The sequence below is a fragment of the Xyrauchen texanus genome, chromosome 9, assembly GCF_025860055.1.
Source record: "Xyrauchen texanus isolate HMW12.3.18 chromosome 9, RBS_HiC_50CHRs, whole genome shotgun sequence".
Lineage (NCBI taxonomy): Eukaryota > Metazoa > Chordata > Actinopteri > Cypriniformes > Catostomidae > Xyrauchen > Xyrauchen texanus.
In genome coordinates, this window is record NC_068284.1 from 26,269,829 (window position 1) to 26,296,361 (window position 26,533).

The 26,533-nt window shown below is 34.3% G+C and overlaps 1 protein-coding gene across 2 annotated transcripts in view; it reads right to left on the bottom strand.

Moving 5' to 3' along the window:
• LOC127648719 (cadherin-6-like) overlaps window positions 1–26,533 on the bottom strand; it is a 91,712-nt gene that overhangs the window by 44,778 nt on the left and 20,401 nt on the right. The window contains exon 1 of one of the 2 annotated variants that reach the window (XM_052133448.1): window positions 3,804–3,860. The exons of the other annotated variant lie outside the window; for it this stretch is intronic. The gene's annotated coding sequence lies outside the window, so the exon portion shown is untranslated. Of the gene's footprint in view, window positions 1–3,803; window positions 3,861–26,533 lie in introns of those variants that run through there. 2 annotated transcript variants of the gene reach the window in all.

The window sequence follows — 26,533 nt, forward strand, 5'->3', positions numbered from 1 at the left end:
ATCCTGCTCCATCTCCTGAGAGCAAACACAGCAAACTATGAGCCATTGTCACGTCAGGTGACAGATAGCGCTGGTCTAATTATCATACAAAGCCAACTAAAATATTTGCATATAGGCATTCTCACAATCTGAAACTCTCACACTATTAAAAAATGTCAAAAAGTGAAACTTCCGAAAGAAAAGAAATTCTAGGATATCATATTTTAAAATCTTTTTGTTTGATTAATATTTATAGCATGACAACTGCCATTAAGAATGTTTTTTGTTTGTTTTCTGAATAAATAAAGATAAATAATAAAAAAAGAAAAATCAGACAGCCTATTGTCCAGCGATCAAATAAAACAACATCAAAGACGCACTTTATTTTATTTTATCTAAATGTGAGGTGTTTTCAGATTTAGAAAATTTCAGCAAGTCAAAGGACATGTGGCCTTACTATCTATGTGAACTTTGGCACAACTATGTTTGAACCTGAGGAGAATTTATTTCCTCTAACTGTTAGGTGACAATTTTTTTTCAACATTCTAACATTTGAAAATGTATGTGTTTTAAAAACCTGGTAGGCACCTACATTTCATTCCATTGCCAAAATATCTATGTTGTGCATTAACTCTACATTAAGAAAGAACTGTACAAAACAGGGTTATTTAAGCACCCAGTAAAAACACATCTGTTCAGAATCATGTATGCATCTGAGGAGAACCAATTAATGCTTATTCGTTTTAAAAAAGGAGAGGTGAATCTTGGGTATTTTTTGCATCATATGGACATAGTGCAGAAGTGTGTGCAACAACAACAACTTCAATATACACTTCTACTAGTTTCCTCGCCAAAATTTTCCCAACCTCTGAATTTAATAAATTGAATATAAAATCTAACAGGCCTACTGCATGTCACATATAGCCTAAAATCCAACATTACAGGAGCATCCATATCTACAAAGGATAATTTGTTAAACCAATATTTGCCAGACTGATATATATATATATATATATATATATTATATATATATATATATATATATATATATATTACAGTGTGCCAAGTCCAGTAGTTCACATTAAAAACCAGCGTTATTGCCGAGACAAGAAGCAAATATTATCTTATCATAATCATATAACAAAAATAAAAAAGTACCACTGACAAATTAAATAACATTACACACATCTAAAAGAGGTTTCAGAAAGGTCATCCATCCAGAAATCTACAGGTGCCAGACATTTAAAGGCTGCAAACACTTTTTCTAAACCGCAACATATAGCCTACAGTATGTCCACAGATAATTTTTTTATTATTAGTTTATTATTACAAGTGCAAAACAATTATGTAAGTTATGTCAAACAGTTTTGACATGAAAACATCAAAGCGTGTAACGATGGTTCAGCAAAGCAATATTTAGTCTTATAATATCAGATCTGAAAATTATTGATAACAATATAGCTAAATAGATGCAATGCATATGTTAAAAAATTAAGAATGGTAAATAAGGGAATAACCTACACTAGCTGCAAGTGCATTATATCCTACAGCTCCACACAGTATATGGACAGCATGTAGATTGTAGGATTTGGCGTTAAATAAATTTTATTTTGAATTACGATTTTCTCTTTCAATGATTACGAAAAGATAATCAAGATAAAATTATTATTGTAAGGAATGAGGAAGCAGGTTATGAAAATAAACTTAGAAACTGGCATTTCTCTGTGTGGCCAGTGCCACCTCTATGAGTTGTGTGAAGTGACCGGGGAAGAGATTGAATCTTCTCTCAGCTGTTGCACACTCTGTCACAGGGATACTCGTCACTTGTGCACATTTGCTGCAGCTAGATTATAACGTGATGGCTGGCGACGTAGTGAATCATAATATATGTGTCAGGTTCACTGTGTGTATCTTATAATGAAGAAAATCGCGATACCCAGCTCTTTTAAGAAGAGAAAGTGTATTTTTTGTGAGTTAAAGATGGATCGAAGTGAACATAAAGGTGAGACAGAATTAGCCGATTATACACTGGAAGAAAATATGTTTTTGATACATACATTTATTTTAGGAGCTATACTGCAGAAGAAAAAATTGATATCGGAGAATTTTGAATACAATATTTAATCAGGGCTCAACATTAATGCTTGTCCACTTGTCCGGGCAAGTGAAAGACTGATTAAAATGTCAATGACGAAAAATAAAAAGTTTAAATAAAAAAAGGCTATATTTGTGATTTCCTAGACCTGTGTCACTTATTAGAAAGTTAATATTCTTATTCTGCTGTTGAAAATAATCAAGAGCATGTCATTTTATAATTCGCAAGCGATCTATAAACAGCTGCGCCCTGTTTGATTGGCAGGCGGCGTATGTGTGCTGAAAATGCACGTGTTCCGAAAATGCTCATGCTAATGCATCCTTGAACAGTCAAATACATTTCAAAATTCTGCCAAAATGCCCATCTTGGTGAGGTATTAATATAAACACAAAGAGTGATGTCTAAAGTAAACGTAAACAGTGGAGAATAAAGCGGATTTGTATTAAAATGTCAGTCTTAAGTATAAATGTAAGTTAATAGACCTAATGCCGTTTAGTGTGTCATTATAATAATCAAACAACCATAACAAGAAAATGAGAAAACACTCAGTGCTCTTGACTGAATAACTTTAGTAGCTTTGAAAATTATTAATGTATTATAATCATACAGTGAAGACCATTAGTAGTTTTGTTGTATTTCATTCTAAATGTTTCCTTGAATACTTGAAATTGCTGTTAAAAACTTTTAAAGCTGTAAACATTTTACAATTTTCTTAATTTGTATTTTTGTTCTATTATTTTTTTTTATCTATTTCTATTCATTTATATTTTTTATTGTTATTTTTTTACTGACTGTATACTAGTCTTGAATAATTGCCATTCTTCCGTAATTAACATATTAGTTAGTGTTATTATTTGTTGTGGTATTAAAGCTGGTATTGAGAATCTTCAAATGTCACTAGTACTGAAATGTTAGTATTTTGATAATGTATAGCCTATATTGTACATGGTAGATCTTGTTGCAATGACATGATGAAAAAGTAGAGAATACTATAGAAGTGTGAGCAACCCTGCTGTAAATGATGGCGATGGAGGCTTTTCTTTTATTTGACTACCATATGTGACAAAATAATTATCATATGACAATAGCCTCCTCCCCTACCCAGTGCAGTTTACAATTCAAGTGTAAGGAAATTCACTGTTAAAAATATATATTTTTTTAAGTTCAATGAATGCATTATGTTTCCAAAGTCAATGAGTAATCATGTTAAATAATCGCGATCTCAATATTGACCAACATAATCGTGATTATGATTTTTGCCATAATCCTGCAGCCCTAACTGTGCAGCCTATAGACAACAACATTAGCCCAAACTTTCTTCAAACAACCACATTAACATTTTGCATTAGCATATTTCATTATGCATTAATGAACAAGACAATAACATTACAAAAACAGAGCTGTTGCGTGCAGGCCTGCCTATTTGGTTTATCATAACGATCTTAATCAAACTAACGCGCTCGAGAAGATACGCAAATGCCCATCTGACTCACAATTATCAAGCACAAAGAAACATCATTCTAGACGTGTTTTGCTATGATACACATCACTTATACAGTATGTGTCTTAATAGTTTGACAAAGTATCCATATCAATTCTGACATCATCAATCTGTAGGTATCCACGAAAGTCAGTCTACAGTCATAAATGTCAAATAGGGCGTACATATTAAATACTGGTCTATTAAACAGAAAAGATTAAGTAAGTTAAATTAATTTCACCCACTAACCTCTGTGTTGAAGTGTGAAGTGTAGTCCTGGTTATGATGCGTATCCGTTGATCGCAGTGAAGACACTGTACTGTGGGCTGCGTGCCTCTGCCTCTCTCTCTCTCTCTCTCTCTCTCTCTCTCTCTCTCTCTCTCTCTCTCTCTCTCTCTCTCTCTCTCTCTCTCTCTCTCTCTCTCTCTCTCTCTCTCTCTCTCTCTCTCTCTCTCCTCCCCGCGCGCAGCATCACCGCTCTGCGCTCTCTCTCTAGTGGAGTCGAAGCGCTGATTGGCTGTCACTAGCCGAGCAGTGACTAAGGTATCATGAACATGTCGATGTTTAAGTAGTTTGAAAATTAAGCCTGCGTTCTATGATATAGTCTCGTTTTTAGAGAGATTTGGGTCACTACTATTAACTCTCCACTTTATTTTACTTCACTAATCTATTTTTGACCACAAAGGAAAACCCAAAAGCTGAATAATGCAGGTTCGTAAAAATAATTAATAAATAAACTTATATATATATATATATATATATATATATATATATATATATATATATATATATATATATATATATATATATATATATATATATATATATGATTGTGTTGTAATTGTGTGGATTATTTATTTAAAAAGGCAAGATTTTCAGAAATTAATAATAAAGAAAACTTTACTATTAACTTAGGCTATAAATTATTTACACAATGGCAAGCGAATGTATTCATCATACCTACGTTTGAGCCTAACAGGATGGATATAAAGAGCTATTTTATATTGCTATCATTGCATATCATTGTTATGTAGATTTCTGTAATTTTATCAAACTGGTTTTAATGTGAGACAAACCAACTAATAAAACATTACAGAATTATTAAAAAACTGCCAATTTGCGATTTTGTTTTCCCATCAAAATGAACTTACTGAAGACTGGTGTCATTGAGGATCTTTTTTTATTATTATTACATTTTTAGGCAGATTTTGGAATGGCATACTACCATACTACTACTGAATGGCCTATTAAATATTCCCAAGTCATGTATTACTCTAAACGTTTCAATAAGAGAAGAGGAAAAAATAAAGAATCACAGTTTTTTTTTTTTAAGAATAAAATCACTATACAATATAACAGCTGCAGCCCATAGCACCCAGAGACATGGCAGCATCTGCTGAAACCAACGTAGTGAAACTGTATAAACATTTTATTGTATATGTTCACAAGATTGTTGATATTGTGATAAAGAAAAATCTTCACTAAAATTATCTATATTTTACCCCATATAATAACACATAAGACTACAAATGGTGATTAATGAAAATGTGCAGCATAGCAGAAATAAGCCTCAAGTTTTGTTTGCGTGGCTTTTCAGTTTTCAGAAATCAGAACCTTCCTATGAGAGATGGAGAACAAACTTTTTAGTTCATTTTTTAAAGACTCTGACTTGTCATGGTGTCATGAATCTCTTGACTGTGAATAGCTGTTGTGGGCATATACTGTAGTACTGTACTATTTCAAATGCAGACAAGTTCTACAATCCATATCTTTTTTCTATTGAGAATAACAACCCCCTCAATGCCCTGCCTGGCCTCTTTTGCACTATGATACTCACACTTGAATATGCTGGACATCTTTGGCTAGGGATGTGAGAGTTACTGCTCTCAGAAGCATGTGTGCTGTTAGTCTCCACCATAAAGAAAAATGGAACAGGGGAGAATGTCAGGCCGCCTACATCAGAAGCATTCCTTTATTTTCATTGACATTTATGTTTTAACTATTATGTTATTGGCTTTCTTGCATATAATGGAGCTCTTAGCAAAAGTTAGACAGGAGTTTGTTTAGGATATATAAAGGACTGTTTACTTGGCTCCCTGACAATTCCTGTGGCAACACTCCTTCCACCTTTATTTCTAAAATCTCTACTGTGTTTTAGAAGTGCTTTCAGTTATTACTATTATTATTATTTTTGTTGCACTAAACAATATGGTAGATTTGGACTTTATACAGACACATACAGCATCCTACAAATGCAATAGTTTTTGATGACCAATTATATTTAATATAAATCCTCTATTTGAAGTCAGTCATGATTCATTTATTGTTTAAGTGAAAGTGTCCCATAATAGGTTGGATATAAAATAAGTCATATTTGGTTAGTCATGTAATCTCAACATGGCTTTCATCTCATTATTTTAAATGTACTGTATGTTCAAAGAGTACTATGCATTCCTTTAGAGAAAAAAAAAAAATATAAAATAAAATATAAATTATGAGACTGAGAGAATTGCTGAGGGCACCTTTAACTTTAATTATGTACTCTTAATTAAAAAAAGGGAATTCAGCTTGTAAAAGTACTAAACCAGTACACTTGAAATCAACTTAACTAATTTATGTTTAAGATGAGAAAATAATTCTATTTCAAAGCAATGTGATCACATCACTTTTTGACGACTGTTTAGAATATTTAGTCATCAAAAAGTGATATGATCACATTGCTTTGAAATGTTCAAATGGATTCAGAATTCTAAAGGATGGAGTTCACTCAACATGATTTTTACTACTTGCTCAATAATTTTTTTTTTAAATGAGCTAATGCAACACAATTCTTTAGCATTTGGTCTAAATGTATTTCATTGTGTACAATCCATCTACTGTATGTTCGCTTAATCCAGTTGTGTTGGGTCTATGTGAATGATATTAGTTGCATCAATGCATTTGTGAAACCGTGCAGGGGATTTCCAGCTCCCAGCATTCTTTGCTGAACAAAGAATTTGAGTAGGGCCTACATTTTAATTTCATATCAAAGAAATTCATTTGCATTGTGTGGAACCAATGTCTGCAATTTAATTCAGTTAAACCAACAACTTTTTTCCAGGTCAGTCAGGGACCATTTTGAGCTTGATTCGAATCTAATGCTCAAGCCCCTCCATTATGGACACCAAGTAAAATATGTTTACCCTCACCACTTTCAAGTGTTATATCAACATGTGAACTTATAATTTATGTTTGTTGTGATATCTTAAAATAGTTCGTTATGGATAAAATTCAAGCACTTAAATCAGGATGCCGTAATGGGGAGCAAGGTTAGGATGATTCTAAAGGACCTGAACAGACAGCGGTGCATACCCCCGACTCTTTCTGCATAATTTTGGGATAAATGGCCACTTCCCAGTAGTAAAGTAAAATACATTTTGCTCTCACTTAAAACAAAAATATTATTTACTGTAGCGACACTAACTGTAATAACTGTTATGATCTGACAGAAATGTTATAGATGAATTTAAACTATAAAAGGGGAAGTAAAATTATTATAAACGGTGTTACAGAATGCCATAGTTTTATGGGACTATAGTGACACTGATCTACTCAATGATTCCATTAGAAGCACAGTCCCAATTCACAAAAAATATATGACCAAATATTCTATGTTAATTAAATACATTAAGCTAATCACTAATCACACTTAAATTAATTTTTTTAAGTGTCTCTTATTGAATGTACAATCATGCTCATGTTTACATTTATTAATAATGAATTTTATGTGAAAAAATAAATACAATTATGGGTTGCGATAAGGTAGGGGACCCTGAGTTTAAAGTTGTTAGGGTGCCCAAAAATACTAACGGCACCCCCTGAATCAGGGGTGGATTTACAATTTCTGAGGTCTCAAGCAACCAATCAACCCAGGGCCCCATTTAAAAAAAAAAATTGCTTAAACAATAACATAAAATTGATTTCAACTCATAATTTTGAATTCTTCCTATTAGCCGTTGTAGCCAAGTACATTCAAAATGATTACCGAAACATACAAATCTAGTTAAATTCAATTAATGCATGTTTTCCAGTTTTCACAATACAGTGATAAAAAACAATATTATCTATTATATTCTATTATTTTTAAAATACACTCTTTTTTAATGAACAGGGTGTACAAAACCTATTAAACTCACTAACATTTTGGAATTCAGTTTTTATTTATTATTATTATAAGGCAGCAATTATTTATTGTTGTCCAGTTTGTCATTATAATTTGATACAGTATTATTATTATTAATTTGAGGATTTGCTGTATACAATAGTAAAATATTTCTGTCTTATTTAATTGACTTTTACCAGAAGCTTATATTCTGATGCTGCAGTGTGTTGTTCACCATGTTACAAAAGGCTGTATTTTATGTTAGCATCATTGGCAACATTTGTTACAGTATTGTAAGAGTAGATATAGAAGGCACGATGGCCCCTCAGCACACAAGAGCAGAAGGAAAAAAAAAAAAAACATTGTAAAGTGCTGAAACTTTATTTGGTGCCAAACAATCTGGAATAACGTTAAACATTGTAACAGTCACCTCTTTGCAAACCTGAATATGTTCAGAACATTAAATCTGACACATGCGCTAAACACAAACTTGATGCAGCGTAGACAGAAAATGAAACAGAACATTTTTGAGTGAAACAGCTTTGTTGAGACCTGAAGTACTTTTTAACATTTGACACTCTGTCTAAAAATGTGCCAGTCCAGTGAGACACTGAAGAAACAACGAGACGTCGTCCAGCACATGTTTACATAGGAAAACAATGGTGGCGCAGGCAATAAACACGTTCGGTATGAAGACCCTTAACTCATCCATTCGCACGTATCTGTGTGTGAGAGCGTGCGGGTGAAACAATTTCGGAAGGCCTGTATATATTTTTTTTCCATAAATTACAAACCTGAACTAAAAGACCTACTTGAAAAACTGACCCAATCCAGTGGACCTCTAACATGAACAGCTCTGAGAGCACTGACAACAGCGTGTTCGCACGTGACAACAGAACAACATGTTACATGCCACCCCTCAAGCGGTTTTTGCTGGGCTTTCTGACTGGGGCATGGCCCCATGTTCTGAGGCCCACACAATTGCAAAAGTTGGCATGGTGGGCTACTGCCTTGACTAAAATGTCAAAAGCCACATACCATGCTCAGTCATCAGACAGACAGACAGACCCCTCTGAAACCTGTTCACCCTTTAACAAAGTTAGCCAAATTCCTGTTGACTCCAATAACCCCTAAAAAAAATGGAAATTATTCTAGGCCTGAGGATGCCTCATAAGTGGGTTTGTTAGTGGGGGCACAGAATAAAGTTATTGTTAAGACATTTATGACTCAGAATCTAGGTGCAGACGTGAATGATTTTTTAAAGGTCGCATGCGTATTGCTTTACTCAAGACCCCTGAGACATTCCACCATTGTTTGTATGGTGGTAATGGTAAAAAAATGGTAATCCACTACACATTACAAATTATTTATCTAAAATTTCAATCAGATTACTTAACTAATTACTTAATTGAAAAAGTAATTACATTATGAATTACTTTACTTTTAAGTTACTGTCTAAAAGCCTTTTCCGCTCAACAAATTCAAAATATAAATTTCAGTGTGACAAAATCATACACTCAGCGCCTCAAATTTCTCCTTCACAATGACTTGTTATGGTGCCATAATTAATATATTCTATATAAATAATATATTAGAAATAAGAATAACCCTATAATGTACTTATATGTAATTAAATTACAAGAATTGTAATGCATACAAGTTTTTTTGGGGCTAAAATTAATTAGATTACAGTAACTCATTATTTTGTAATTGGATTACACCCAACACTGCACTCCACATCTCAACATTAGATTAAATTAAAAAAATGGAGTACTTTTATCCTTACAATGATTAACACCACAGTTATATTTCTACAAAGGAGCGCTCATTTTTATTGTATTTTTTTGACCAGTACGTGACCAGTGACTCTCCTAACATGACATTCAGCACTTGAAATAGCAGTCGTTTACACACACTAGCTGAATTGTATCTGATGAAATCCTGACATGACCTAAATATATTATTTGACATGACTGAAGCACATTCAACTTGACTGCTGACAAAGCAGAAAGTATTGCTTAAGTCAGCATAAATAAATCTAAAAATGATTGTACAGTATTGTGCAAAAACTGTGATAAAAATGAGGATAAAAAATGTATATGGAAGAGAATAAGTAAAAATACTGAGAAATCTGTATGTGCATGTGAATAAAAAAATATTTCTTGTCATCTTTCTTTTAGACATGTACTGTATAAGATAACTAGACTGTTATAAAATTAAGTTAGTGATTTATATGTATTTCTATTTATAGATAATGTTACGATCTTTCTTGACCCTAATAAATAGAGTGGCCTTCATTTTTCTGCTTTCTCTAGTCTCAAGCAAACAGAGATAACCACTTTAATGTACAGATGTGTATAAATATGGTGATGGATGACGGATAGATAGCACACATGCTCTAACAGCCAATCACTCAGCAGATGTTTATGTTTATATTGCATTAAGCGCTATCTAATCTAGCATGCCATAGTGTAGATACAGCTCTCTGTCATCTAAACTATGAAAACTTCGCTTTAATATTATGAAACTACAAGGTGATTTTAAAGAAGCTGTGTTTCATCTAATCGGGTGTGTCTGAATGAATTTTGCAGATTGAAAAAAGAACCCCAACAACAACCAATCTACATGGTAAAAAAAAATGTCTGTTGTTTCTTTTTCTAATCCAGGTCTGCCAATATGAATATTTTAAAGGATTTCACTGAGGCTCAGGACAGCAAATGATAATCCGCTTTAAATCAGTAACAGCATATTGGCTCAGGCTTATACCTTATCCCACCCAAGACTGAGTTGAGGAGCAATGGGCAGAATGGAAAATAAGAAGCAGCCCAGATATGTCATGCAATGCCTTAGCCATTTCAAAGAAAAATGTGTGCACGGAGCAAACAGCAGTTTTTTTTATAATACACATAATTATGGTTATGACTTTCTGTCACATCTGAGTCTTTGCATCGCCACATTTCTGAATGCAAATGTCAGAATTTCTTTAATGAATTAAAAAAGTTCAAGAGCATCTTTGCATGCCTTGTGTTAAAAGATGAGTTCTACAGCATCCATTCCCTAAGGATCCAAATCTGAGTCATTGAGGCCTAAGAGAGTAGTTGCGAGTGCCCTTGCTGAGCATGGAAAATCACAGGGGTTGACCCGTCTCCACCACTGGAATGTGATTTCCACCCTCAACAAGAGAGCAGATCCGAATGACCCAAGGCGACATCACTACAGCAGGGGGGAAAATTTATTAGACGTGCTTCTCAATAGAATTTTGTCATGTTGCATTTATAGGGCCACTGTCACAGGGAAACAACAGCGAGACAAATACTGGCCTTAAGAGTTTGAAATTGACATTTTAAGACTGTGCGTGCATTTAAAAAAAAAAACATTATTAAAAATATTAAAACAGATAACAAGCTCATACAAGCCTGTTTGTCAGTATGCAAATAAAATTACACTATGAAACATAGATATAGAGGTACTATATAGAGATATAGAGATACTGTGCAAAAGTTTAAGGCACTTGTGAAAAATGTTGCATAGTGAGGATTTCTTTAAAAATATTGCCATATTTATTTTTTATTTTTCAATTAATCACCCAAAGTCTAGTAAACATAAAAAAAAAGCTAAATCAATATTTAGCGTGACCAACTTTGCCTTCAAAACAGCACCAGTTCTCCAAGGGACACCTGGACACAGTTTGTCTTGGTTGTTGGATGTTCAAAGCTTCTTGGAGAATTCATCACCGTTCTTCTATATATATATTAGTCTCAACTGCTTCTGTCTCTTTATGTAATTCTAGAATGTTCATTGGGGGTCTCTGTGGGACCATACCATCTGTTGCAGGGCTACATGTTCTTCTATTCTATTCTATTTGCAGAAGGAATGTTTGGGAGTCTAAAATGTATATTACATATTGGCACACTACAGCTAAAGATATAAATAACCATCTTAAGACAAATGTTTTTGTTAAACATCTTATGTGCCTAAGACTTTTGTCACAGTACTGTAGTTAGTAAATCACTGGTGATGTCAGTCAAATTGATTTTCATAGTTTATATGATAATGTATCAGATTTGTATTGATATTACCCAGTGTGATAAGTCACTTGTTCAGGTAGGAAAGAGGAAGTTTCTTTATTTACACTACTTTTCAGTATGCTTTTCAGCAGGGCACGTGCCCACTCACACTCAGATCTGTCTCTCTCTCCTCCGGCAGTCTGGACTGCAATTTAAACCCCCTCCAGCTCTAACTGCAACACAAAAAAAGCTGGTAGGGGTGATATCCCACAGATGTCTATCCTTAGTGCTCTTCCTCTCCTGGCCTCTCTCTCCACAGACATTGCTCGGCCACACCTACATCACCACAACCAGAATTACCTCTTGATTGTCTTTAGTAGTAAAGATGCTGACAGATATTGAAATCTGTTGAAAAGTGAATTAACAGGCTAGTAATTATGTTAGTATTTTAAATTAGATTTTTTTGGTGAGGTGTTGAGCTAATCTAATCTTGTTTATATTATAAAAAAGGCATCTCATGTGGGTTGAGTAAATTACCATTTCAAAGGTAGCAGGTAATCAAATCAATCATATTTCGTGAAGTAAGCTATTTCATAAAACTTTCATTGTATTTAGACAGGTCCCACATGATGGGCAGGGCCTGTTCACTATTATTAAATCCCTAAGTGTTTTATGTTCTAATAATCAACACATTTCACAGCACCCATCCTTGACAACTCACATCAGTGTCTTTGGAATACATTCTGTATATTTCAGATGATCAAACAAAGAGCAATGTGCACTCAGTGCATATGCTGAGCGTAAGATGGTCCGGCGATCTCTTTGTTGGTCCTCTGATGATCAGTCAGAAATCTGGGGTTGGGCCACTAATCTAGCTGCATTACTCTTTGCCAAGGGATTACAGAGTGACAATTTCAAGAGGAAGTAAATATGTAATGCCCTGCATAAGCCTCTGGTCCTATTAAAATCCAAATTGTGCTGTGACATCAACACAAGCGCTTCTTCAGAGTCGCTAATAAAGTTGATGCATTTTCTATATGCAAATAAGGATATTTCTGTGCCGTCCCTCAGGAAAATCACTTTTCACACTTGTGCAGTTCTGGCTGTCTGGAGACTACCCTTAAGCACTTGGCATTTTTAAAGCTTAAGACTGTTCAGTCGATTAGTTCAAGAGGTATGTTTAAATCCATCTTCAAATTAACAAGGCAAAAATGAGAAAATCTTCAGCCAGAATACTGGCTGTTAAAAGGTCTTTTCAGGTGTTGGTGGTTTACAAAGCCACAGAATGTAATCCTCTTTTTTTTAAGAGCCTCAGACTCTCAAGATTTTTTCTAAATGGTATGGACCAGCTCTCCTTTAGATAACATTCAGACAGTTTACATTTTACAGTGTGGAAAAGTATATTTTCAACACTTGCTGTCCGTATAGTCAACATAATTAGTATGGTCATCATGATGGCATGTGCACTGATGAGTTGCATCTGGTTAAAAGACACTTCTGGACTGGATTAGATGTTAATCCTCAAGACGTCATTCATTTTCACATTAAGAGACTGGTGAAGTGGTTCACTGTATCTCCAGTCAACTACTAAGCTAATTTAAGGAACTGAAATTAAAACACTTTTTTGTTTTTTTAAGAATGTCCTTCATGAGGAGCCTATTATTATTGGAAATATTGGATTAAAATACAGTTAGTTGATAGTCATGCTTTGAACTGGTTTTTACAGATTATGTAGTTTTAAGGATTTCTCCTTTCTTTGACATCTCATTAGTGTAATCAACAATGCTGTGCCAGTCATTACAAGTGAACACTAGTTCAGTACCAGTTGCAGAGAAACAACAGTGATGACAAACACTCTCTTGTGCTCCCATTCTAGAAAATGCTTTGGGGTCTGAAAAAATCACATGAAAAAGGTTACCTAAAAGTGCAAAAAGATTGTTTAATTATACTGTACCACTTTGTTAACTTCGATCATACCACTTTGTATCTTTTGTTGCCTATTATTCAAGGGTTTGGCAGTTTAAAGTTTCACTAGTATTATGCTTAAGAGACAATTCTTTTAGAGGCTTTACCTTTGCAAAATAATTACATATGGGTATAGTGTTGGTATACTGTGCATGTGCTCCCAATCTTGGAAAGGCTTTGGGGTCTAAGAAAGTTTTTAGGATATAAGGGTCTAAAAAAGATTTTAGGATATAAGGATTGTTTCACTATGTGCAAAAGATTGCATTTTTTTTAAAGGAACATTCCTGGTTCAATACAGCTCAATATGAAAGTGAATAGGGCCAGTCCATAAATGTTTCAAAATTATGGCCACAAGACCAAAACTATATGTGCGTTAATATGATTTTAGTGTTATACATTCGTTTACTAACCTGAGCAAATTTATATCAAATTATACAATTTTGTTGCTACGATAATGCTAAGGATTAAACCCTTAAATGACCATAAAATCATCTATTTCAACTTTACTGCTCAAATAATAGAAATAAAATATCATAATGCAATTATGAGCTTCACATTTCAGTCTTTAAACCCTCCAAAATTGACCCCATTCACATCCATTGTTAGTGCCTCACTGTAACCTCGATTTTTGTATATTTTTTAAAGAAAAGGGGGGATGAGATTATCAAAATAATTTTTTGTGGAAATCAACATTAGGCCACAAGTTTAACTTGTATTGAACCTGGAATATTCCTTTAAGACATATGGGTTAATATTTGGGGCACGCGACTGGGATTAAATGAGATTTAAAGTTTTCTCAGCCATGCTAATCATGTTCTATACATACATTTAGGTACATTGGACTTGCAGGTGCTTTGTTCTTGATGTTTCCTTGAAATATAAACTTTTTTCTGTTTGATAAGACAGGCTGACTACTCTGCTGTTATGTGGTTTAGGAAAAGCCAGAAAAAGAGTCTCATGTCTCCCTCCACCTGCACATGTGTAGATATGGAGGCAGGGAGACAGTCTGGGTGAGGACACTCTATGTCTGATGTCCACTATTATCAGTGGTGGCGCACTGTTGCCTGTGTATTTTTGTGATTAGCATTGTTTCACTTATCTTCTGTTGATGACTATACAATGGAGCCCTAAAGCAGGGAAGATAGATGAAACACAACTAGGGCAAGGGGGGTTCTCTACAATCTAAATGTACCCTAAAGTAAAATTTACTGGTGTGGTTAAAGAGGAACTCTACTAGAGAACCTACCCATTTATCAATGCTCAGATATATATATATATATATATATATATATATATATATATATATATATATATAAGTAAAACAAGAAAATCTTTCACAACATTTAACTTTAAACATGACAATTTTAGTGAATTAAAAAACTGTAAAATGCCTTGCACTTTTAAATGTACTTTGAACTACGATAGTAACACAGGTGGTAAAACAAAAGCCATACACTGACTTAAATTTGATCAAGAGTGGCCCTTTTAGAATCAATGACCAATAAACAAGTATAGACAGGGCACTTTATCATCCACACAAAACATCATCAGAGTAATACATGTAACAGGAAAATAATGCAATAAACATTGACTAAACAACATAAAATGCAACATAAAATCCACCAATATACATAACAGATATAAAAAAAATAAGAAACATAAATATTTTAACAAAATATAATGAAATGTGGTGGGTAATGCAGGGCTTTAGGGAACGGCCTGTTTTTATTTTTTTATTTTTTTAACAAGTTTACAAAAAACAATAAAACAACAACAAAAAGAATGTATTGAATTGTTACATTTTTAACTCTAAGGTAAATACCTTATAAATACCTTTTACTTCTAAAAACATACTTTTAATATATTTTACTGTAAAACTACATGTATTGTCTCATTAAATAAAATATAATGTTTCACTGGACATGGGAATTTCTATGGTGAATACATGGCCTACACTTTAAGTTTTGCTCTGCTCTAAAATATTTAATTTACATTTACATTTATGCATTTGGCAGATGCTTTTATCCAAAGCGACTTACAGTGCACGTATTACAGGGACAATACCCCCGGAGCAACCCGGAGTTAAGTGCCTTGCTCAAGGACACAATGGTGGTGGCCGTGGGGATCGAACCAGCAACCTTCTGATTAACAGTTATGTGCTTTAGCCCACTATACCACCACCACTGTGCCCACTATGCCACCACAATTTAATCAGCTAGAAATTGCTTTTGTGACTGTAATCTCTATAATTGTATTTATTTATTTTTGTATGTAGAAATGACACACAACAGAGAAGTCATGGAAAAGTCATGGAAATTCATTGGTAAAAAATGTGCAGACACTGTGTTATTACAGGTAGGTGTGGTGAGGAAGAGGGCGTGGTCGGGCTGGAGGCCAGGCACCCAGCTATGGAGCTAAATTCATGACTAAAGTCTTTGAAACATAAAAGCATGTTGAATTGCTCTAATAAATAAATTAAAAAATGCATAGCATTATCAGTGCTTGCATTTAAATGTGTTGCATTTACTGTGCTTGCATTATGGGAGGCTGAAATTTAACATGGTTGTATTTTTAAGCATTGAATATTTCATTTGGAAACAACTAATTTTGTTATTAAAAATAAAAAATAACTATTCACCTTCCAAAGTTTGTTTCCAAAATATTACGTTCATTTGAAAATAAGATTTTTCGACAGTTAAAATTCAGCCCATTCTATTTTGCTTCACGAAAGTTGCTTCCTCAAATTCAGTGGTTCAAATTCGGTTGGAAATTCAAGCTTCCATATCTAGGAACTGCAGGAAAAGCAGCAGAGTACTGATGCATAATCACAACCTGGTGCTATTATCACCAGTAAATGGTGCAATACAATTGTGTGTTGACTGTGAAAACTAAGGCTACAGGTAGAGAGAACAGCTGTGTATGTTTTGATAGTTTGTTTTTCAAAATTGTTCATAGGTATAAAATAGTTACATATTTTATTTGTACATGAAACACACCTTTCCTCTGATTGGTCAACCTGCGTCATCATCAGTTCCTCAATGGCGTGCAACAGAATAATTATCCACCACTGCTCAACTTTTAATGCAACTACATATTATCTCTCTCTCATTCAGCAACCGTAAAAAGTAATGCCTGCGACACAAACCATGCTAGTTAGAGAAGGGTCAATAGACAGGGCTTCGTGCCAACCTACTTATGTATAGGCATGGGTTCTGCAACCTACGTGTGCCAATTAAATATGAATAGTCTGTTTTAGAAATAGCCTATTGATGTCCCTCGAATCTGCACTCAAAATTTGAGTGTTTTATTTAGCTGTAAGCTATCAAAATCTCTTTCAAAATGTGTGGTGAAGCTGCGCACAGCACGATCCATTAGACCACAAGGAGTGGATGCATTTACGTTGTAATGATGCGCAGACCAGAATGTGGAATGCACTGGATTTTAACATTTTTATAAAAAAGATTGCCAATACATTGTCCAGTTTATTACATAACGCCAGAGGTTAAATTGGGCCGGAGCGCACCGCAGCTCCGCCTCCTCAGGTCCACAACACACCCTGACGGAGCTCAGCTCCGTCTCCTTCAGAGGCGGCGGCAGCCGATTTTTAATGTTTTGAGTGTAGCCCCGAATGTATTTTGAAAAGTTGACTGACAAATATGAAAACAAAAAGCCTATGTAAACCCCCGAATTCATAAGTTGCCTTATTTCATTGTGCTTTGGCTTTGCACATACTGCATACAGCCTGTAAAAATAGACATAGGCATAATCTAGCCTATAGAATAAGTTCCTTTGCTGTCGGTAGCCTATGGGCGACTCCGTTTCTTCCTCTCTGTTGAATATGCAGCAGGTAGGGGAGGAGCTGACATCAACTTACTTTACTTAGTGGCGAGTTAACAGCAGTTAGCAGGAAAGACAGCAAAAATGAAGCAAATGAGGCTTGTAAAATTTCCGAAAGAAGTCAGTGGGTAAGAATTCACATTTGTTTTTGTCCTTAAAGTCTAAAAATCATCATCTAACTGGCTTTCACCCACAGTAGGCTAAACCTCAAGGCGTCCACTACCGCCTATTATTATGTGTTATAGCCTCTGGCGTCGTGGTTAGTTCAATCTCCTCTCATTCTGGAAACCGCGGTTCGAGTCCCATTCGTAGCATAATTTTCTTGTTTATCAGGTGTTGTTTTCGCTAAGGATCACCAATAAGCATTAACATAAAATGTATGTGTGACTTGTTTTGTGATATTAGTTTGTAGTAAATATACACTTTGAGGGTAGCAAAGATGAGCCAGAATCAGGCATGGAAGCTGGTAACAATTAATCAGTCACTTTACTTTAGAGAAAGTTAAAAGTGAAACATTGTTTATCTCAATGATCCTAATGAAAGGATTTTGACAGATGAATTATTCTCATAGAGATGATGAGAATTATATACAGTTCGATGCCATAGTGTGTCAATGAACTTAGATTAAAGTCATTCATGTATTGCTTTAACTTAGGATCTTATACATCATTTTGACTCTTTATGTCAAAAAATATTAATTATTTATATATAAAAAAAAATTGTTTTGCTTCACTTTACTCACTATAATATAACTCTTTTGTGATGACTTTATGTTAATGTACATGACAATTCAAGAATCATGATAGATCTTAGGGCAATCACTGATCTGCTCTTCCCAATACATTTTCTTCAATGGTATTGGTCTACAATTTGACATATGTAGCACTTGATGAATTAGTTGTTTGAAGCTGATTTGCAATAAGTTATGTGCCGTATCTGTTCTTTTGCATCACAGATGATTCAGGGAGGAGAGAGGATGTTGAGGATAGTACTAGAGTGGAAGATTTAGGAACTGTAGAAACAGGCCCAGCCAGAGCAAAACTCAAAGAATACCCTCTCACCAGCTTTGGACTACAGGGAAGTGGTTGCTAGTGTGAAAATAAAATGGTCTGGGCTAAGCCCGGATGTCCTTCAATGCTGGAAACGCCTCTGTGTCGTCCTGCCATAGATTAAACATAACCTGTATTTAATGTATCCTGGGTCGCATTTCCTTTTATGTTGCATAGATTTGTTCATTGTTTTCCGGTACAAGGACATGCATCATGTGACATTATTTTTGTTGTTGATGTCAAAATCTACAGAAACTGTACTTAATATGGGCCCATTATTATCTCATTTATTACATAATATTACATATTTATACACATATTACACAGAAGGAAAGGCTCCTCATTACCATAGGTCAGCGTGCTAGTCTTAAATAATAATAATAAATTAATATATTTATGAAAAATAAATACTAGCTGAAACACATCTTGAAACTTTAAACGGCCACTGTTGATGTCTAATAATAATTCTAATAATTCTACCTTTAGATTATTTCTTATGAAACTGAAACATTTTACTTTTACTCGTGTAAAATCCTGAAACAAATTTGTAAAGGTGATGTGTGTAATTATTAATATTTTTAACTATTTTGGTAAAGGGGCCACATCGGGCTTTAAGTAGTGCATGGGGGGCCACATTGTAATGCTTTTGAGATACAATGTTCTGCATTGATTTGGTTTGTTGTAACTTTTAAGCCCAGAAATAGTTGTGTACTCAATTTTCTGAAGTGTATCTGTGACTAATGGGACTATTCTGCAATTGCCTAAAGTATTATATTGCTCTCAAAGATAGATACTTTTCTATCAGGCATTACAAAACTCAATAAAGGCGGAGATTATACATTTATTTTGCCATCTCTACTTCCCTGTTAATTTATTATTCAGTTTTAATAATAATAAAAAAAAAAAATGTATAGAACGACTAATGTTTGTCGCAAAGCGGACGAGTTTACTCTTTTTTTTTTTTGTTTCTAAAACTTGTCCTGATGCGTTTCTCCTCGATGGTTTTTCAACACTCAACAGAATAACACAGGCAGCATGAATATGATAAATAATGACTGCAAGAGTTACATTAACATACAGGTGCGAAGGGACTTCAACGTTTCTAAATTGCACAAATAAAAAATAATAATAAAATATGTGAATTGTAAAGTATTTGTCTTTGTTTGAAGCCCCATTGGTGTAAAAACACATTAAGTCATTTTACGGCGGGATTTTAAATGATGACCATTCACCGTAAATTAGGACTCCCCCTCCCTACAAAAGCCAATTTAACCACTGCATAACGCAGATGTTTGAAGAGCTGATTGCTGTGTAGGTAGGCGTTACGAATAGTGTAGTTGGGTGACCAGTCCCAAATTGGAAAACATTTTGTCACATTTCACTTCCATGCACTGCAAAAAATTACAGTACACTTATGGCCAAATTACTGTGATTCTTAAATAAAATTCTTGCTGTTAAAAAATGTGCATTCTGGGAGATCAAAATCAGGCTCACTTTGAAGTGACTAGGTAAATAGCTGTTCTTCGCAAGGCATTAGGGGAAAATTTAAATGTAAAATCATATCATCTTGGTGAAGTTTTGGAACTTATATTTTGCCCCCCATGAAAATGAAACATTTTGTGGCACATGGTTAGTGTTCATGATGTTTCTGAGCAACACCTCTGTTCTTCATCTCACATCAGCCTTTACTTGACTGTCTAGTGAGAAGTCAAATATATATATATATATATATATATATATATATATATATATATATATATATATATATATATATATATATATATATATAATCAAACTTTGAAGCAATGTACATATTAAATGTACAATTTTGCCAGGATTGAACAGTGTATTTTTTATGAAAACAACTACAACAATTGTTAAAAAAAATAAATTAATAAATAAAACATGTTCAAAAGTTTTTATTCAGACTTAATAGAAGTCTTGGATTTATTTAGCATTGTTGTTTTGTTTGAAGTCACCATTATGGTGATAAGTGTTCTCTTGAGCTGGCACTGTGGACCGTCTTTATTATTATATTATGTACTTCCAGCCAGTCAATTTATGTTTAAGTAAAACACAAGTTGCTGCACTGTGCTTTTGGAAGACAAAACCTAAGGTCAGACTGAATATCTGATCCTACCTTGCAACTGGCACTATATTTGGCAATATTGATGGATTACACATTAAAACATAAAAGCAAAAACAGTAAAGAATATTTCAAATATTTGGCAAATTGAGTTTTTGATGAACTTAAGGAATAACTCGAGTTGTTATCAAGACATACACAGAAATCATCTCTCGGTATACAAAACGAAACATGGGTGACAATTAACAAACATACTTTTATGTAAAAAAGTAAAAGCTGAACAGTAAAATACAAGTAGCTTAGACTAAAACAAAAACAATGTCAAAATAAACAAATAAATATAATTTTTTTTAAGTAATTTCTTCATGCCGCAGTGCATGCTGGGAACATAGCTGTTCATTTCAAGCTTGAGGCTCGGGGGTTCAAGCCCCAGCACCACCAAGATGTCACTGTTGAGCAAGGCCCTTAACCCTATCTGCTCCAGGGGTGCAGTCTCATGGCTGACCCTGCACTCTGACCCACACTTAGATGGTATATGTGAAAACTAATAAATTTCACTGCATATGCAAAAAAAAAAACTGTATAATGTGTGACCAAAATAAAGGACTCCATTCTATTCTAGCTGTTAATTTCAGCAACAGCAAGACATTGTTAATTTTACAGTAACATGCTGGCAAACCTTCTGCCAGTTCCTTACTGTTTTTTTGATGAGAAAATCTTTAACAGTGTGGCTGAGATTCCCAAGGCACTAAATAGTTCGTTAGTATCACTAAAGTAGTACTTAATCTCTTATGCACATTTTCCAAAAAGCATCAAAGTAGTAAAGTAAAAACTTTGGAAATTAAAGAGGGCTTTTATCTGCTCTAAAATCATAAGTGCAACTTAAATATATCTTTCTCTCATTTTCACAATTAATCAGAGAGTAAGGAACGTTTAATAACTTGTATTGATATATTTGAATAATTGAAAGCCATAGCCAGGAACAAGGCTTTGTTTGTGCCAAGGGAAAACTGTGTTCAAAAAAGTTAAATTACATTTCTTTTCTATTTAGCCCTGCATTACATTACAATGAATTTATTAGCCTAAACAAAGTAATGACACTTATATCAATGGAGTTGATAGGCCTGTTAATATATCCATATTAGGCTTAATACTTGTGATTAGGCTTAAAAAATGTGATTAAATTATTTTAGACTGTAAATAATTATTTTGGAAAATTCAGAACACAAATGCACAGGTAAATGAAGGGACAATTTGCACTAATTGACAAAAAGTAGTACGCCAGGTTTTACATTCACTGATTCAAAAACTTAATAAATAAATGTGTGATTCATTTTATGAAATAGAAAAATGACAATACCGTGTGCATTCAGTTTCCAGCAAAAGAAACAAACTTTTGGCAACATTAGAGACCCTTATTATGATTCACATTGCATCTGGTCACATACATACTGTACATTTCAATCATTAATCTGTATAAAGCTGAGCATCAAACAATAATCCATCCATCCATCCATCCATCGTCAACCGCTTATCCTGTGTACAGGGTCGCGGGGGGCTGGAGCCTATCCCAGCTATCAAACAATAATTATTTATTTAATTAAATGCTGTGATAGTCATTAACTTTTGGTGTCTCAACAATGTTACACATCATCTCCATGCTTGTCGGTATTTCTGCATTATTTTCATGTTGAGATGACAAACTTCTGGACATATTGGCCAATATTTCCACATTGAACCAGACAGCTCCCATAACGAAACCTTAAGTTCTAATTTATAACAAGCAATCTAATTGCTGTTTTGGAAAACAGGTGTCCTCTATGTAAAATAAAGAGCGGCGTTAATTAAGATGATCATAAAAGTTTAAGTTGCAGCATATATATATATAAGGTTGGGAAGGTACTGGAGCCTATCCCAGGAACATGTATTTTTTTCTTCTAACATTAGAAAAGCTGAAAACTGAGCTTTGACTTTTACAAATGATATGTCTCTGCTAGAAATGAATATACTGTTAGCCAAGATAATTATATTTAAATTTGTATTACATTTGTTATGTCTGTCAATTACATTTCTTATTTAAAAAAAACCTCGACTGTGCATAAGTTCTTGGCTTTTTGGCACTGGATATTAATACGCATATATTGATTGAAACGCAAATAAATACATAATCATGGCTCAGTTTTCACCATGGTACAATGTTAAATAAAAAAAATAAAAAACATGTTCCAGCCAATCATATTATTGGAATAATTGCATATTACCTATTAATTTAGCCTATGTCTTCCTACACAGCAATCAGTGATTCAGGGCTGGTTGTAGACATTGGGAGGCCCTAAGCAATTTCTTTTGGAGGCCCCCTGAATTTATTTTTTATTTTTTTTGCAAGCTTTGGCAAATCTAATCAAAAGTGAAGCAGTTTTTGACTATAGTTCTTCAACAGAGGTGCTCATTGTTGTAGCCTGGTAAATTCTAAACAACATTTTGTTATCTGATAAAGTGATAAAAACCAGTGCACCTCATGAGAGCTGCCAGCCTATCGGAATGGATTTTCTGACAGCTCTTGCAATTTATGCTGCAATTTACATCATGCTTTCTGTGAATTGTCTGTGGCCATTTCCTGCTGTCTGAGACTGAGACTAACCCTTAGCATTGACCAAATTAAAATCACCTTTAAGCATTCTTGACTTAATTGTTTAGTGTTTTACAAGTACAGAAACTAAAATATAGAGAGTGCAAAAATAATCAATCCCATATCCATACCACATTTTAAATGAATAATGGCATACTTACTATTAATATTCATGTTCACTTAGATTCTAGCCATTTCTGAAACTCCAACAAACCAAAGAATATGCATTTTCCTATTTCCTTCTTTGTAATAAACTTCACGAATAAATACAACCATTTTAATACATTGTTTTATTAACATTCATTATACATTATATTCATTATAATGTTATTATATTAATTATACATTATCAGTGAACTACTATGAATAGTTTATTAGAGGAACATATGGCACAGAGTTGCTACATGTAACATGTTAAATTCATTATTACTGTGTCAAAGTTCAACATCTTTAAGCTTGTTCTCTTCAAGTCACAAGACTCACATGCATGACTTGCTGGGCAAAAATAATAATATTTAGCATTTTATTTGATCATCTCTCAATTTATCCTGCTCTTGTTTTTGCGTACAGCCATGGCCAAAAGTATTGGCAGTGAAATACATTTTTTGTTTTGCAAATTGTTCTGCTTCAGTTGTTGTGGTGTTGATTCACATTGTTTCTAGATTATTGTGCAGAGTGATCAGATGCATTTTAATAATTGTAAAAAGCTTCATTGGCCAAAAAAATGAACTTTATCACAAAAACAACAGCAGAAGACAGGTGCAAAGATATTTTATCTGATGAAGCCCCCTTCCGACTGTTTGGGACATCTGGAAAATCGATAGTCTGGAGAAGAAAAGTTGAACACTACCATGAGTCCTGTGTCGTGCCAATAGTGAAGCATCCTGAGACCATCCATATGTGGCGTTGCTTTTCATCTAAGGGAGTGGGCACTCTCACAATTCTGCCCAAAAACACTACCATGAATATAGAACGGTATCAAAACATACTGCAAGAGCAACTTCTCCCAACGCTCCAGGAGCAATTTGGTGAGATTTTGCGATATCAGATCAGATGCATTTTAAACGTTTTTTTGTTGCAATGCTGTCAATATGCTACATTTATGGATTTTCCAAGACAGACAAAAAGATTTTCGCTCGCATATGAATGGGTTCAAATTTCGAATCGCAAGTTTTTAATTGCAGATTAAATTGCACACTTCGCAGCTCTGGGCCTCGTTTCACAAAAGCATTGTAAGCTTAGATCGAAAACATTTGAGTAAAGAGACCAGAAGAGACCAGACATGAGCTTGACTCAAACCCAAATAAAGAAATGCAAACACACACGCACGCACACACACACGTTGTGTTTCCATGTTTTATGGGGTCTTTCCATAGACACAATGGTTTTTATACTGTACAAACTTTATATTCTATCCCCTAAACCTAACCCAACCCCTAAACCTAACCCTCACAGAAAACGTTCTGCATTTTTACATTTTCAAAAAACATAATTTAGTATGATTTATAAGCTGTTTTCCTCATGGGGACCGACAAAATGTCCCCACAAGGTCAAAAAACTTTTGACCACATTTGGTCCCCATAAAGTGATAAATACACACTCACACACACACACACACACACACACACACACACACACACACACACACACACACACACACACACACACACACACACACACACACACACACACACAAAGACACAACCAACTGTGCTTATGGTTGCACAAGTAGTCAGAGAAAGCAATATGAAATATGTACCCAAAATAGACCTACAAAATATAGGCTATATCATTGAATGTATCTGTAGATATTAGCCAACTACAGGCTAGGTTACAAATTAAAATCAGGGCGCTTCTTAAAATAGTGGGGATGCTCTAAATACAATTTATTAAATGTCCTTTTGTCTTTGATAAACTGTGAAATATGCCAGAAATATATGTTTAAGCTGCACTTAATGGACTTAAGAGCAGTCCAAGAGCATTAATTTACGAAAGTTTTAACGAACTACTTACATAACGATGCTTTTTGGAAACGTGCCTTAGAGGTTAATTACTGCTTAAGTGCACGGCTAACGTTCTACTTAGTGCTTCGGGAAACCCAGCCAAGATTAATAATAATAATAATAATAATAATGCATAAGAGCAGAAAAATGTCAATTACTTTTCTCATTGTCCCCTCTTCCTTTCTGCCACCCATGGGTGCTCTCACCTGCACCACCCTTAGTGCAGCATCACATTTCTGTCACCGTTATCACCTCTAGGAGTAAAAAGCAGACCTCTTGATTGGTGAATGTTGCTAAAGCACAGGTTCCACATTTCTCCTTGTTTGGCTCTCTGCAATAACAAGGTGAGTTATAATCAATTAATGTCATTGGCAGGACTATACGGCCTCCACTGTGTTCATTGATCCTGAAAGCTTTAATCTCGACCCACAGAGCAATTTGTGAAAACTAAACATTACAAATCCACATAAATGCACACTTGATGAATGAAGCATTGATTTTATAAAATAAATACTCAATTGTTCTGCACAAAACTGTTGCAAATCAAATGTAATTATGTAGCTAATTAGGATGAATATATCTTTAAACATTTCTAGGGAGGTATCCCTAATCAAAATATCCCATTAGAATATTAGTTTATCCTGTAAGATCTTATTTGATTTTTAGAATACCACATCAATTTGCAAACAGCCCTACCCTACCAATTGGTCAAAATGTATAAGCCATTGTATGACACAATAACCTTTTCCTAAATTAATCTCAAAGGATGGATCAGGGAAGGAGCAATTCAATGTATATGCAAGAATCTTACATGCTTCTTATAATTACTATTATTTCCACAACAAACAATACAAATAAAAATGTATAATTAGGAAATTGGTTGATATAATAGGAGCTTGCACACCATGCATTGAAGACGGGATCATGTGACTTCAGAGGAACATACATTTTATCAAGTCTTTCTGCTCTCCTGATCTGGAATATCTCATGCTTCTGTGTCAACCATTCTGGCTACCGAGGCAATTCACAGCGGTCATTATAACAGCTGTGTACATCCCCCCACTAGCCAACACAGACTGGGCACTCAAGGAACTGTATGGGAGTATAAGTGAGCAGAAAACCACGCACCCTGAGGCTGCGTTCATTGTTACCGGGGACTTAAACAAAGCCAATTTTAAAACAATAGCACCAAAATACCACCAACACATCAGCTTCAACACACGAGGAGACCGGGTTTTGTACCATTGCTATTCTCCTTTCCG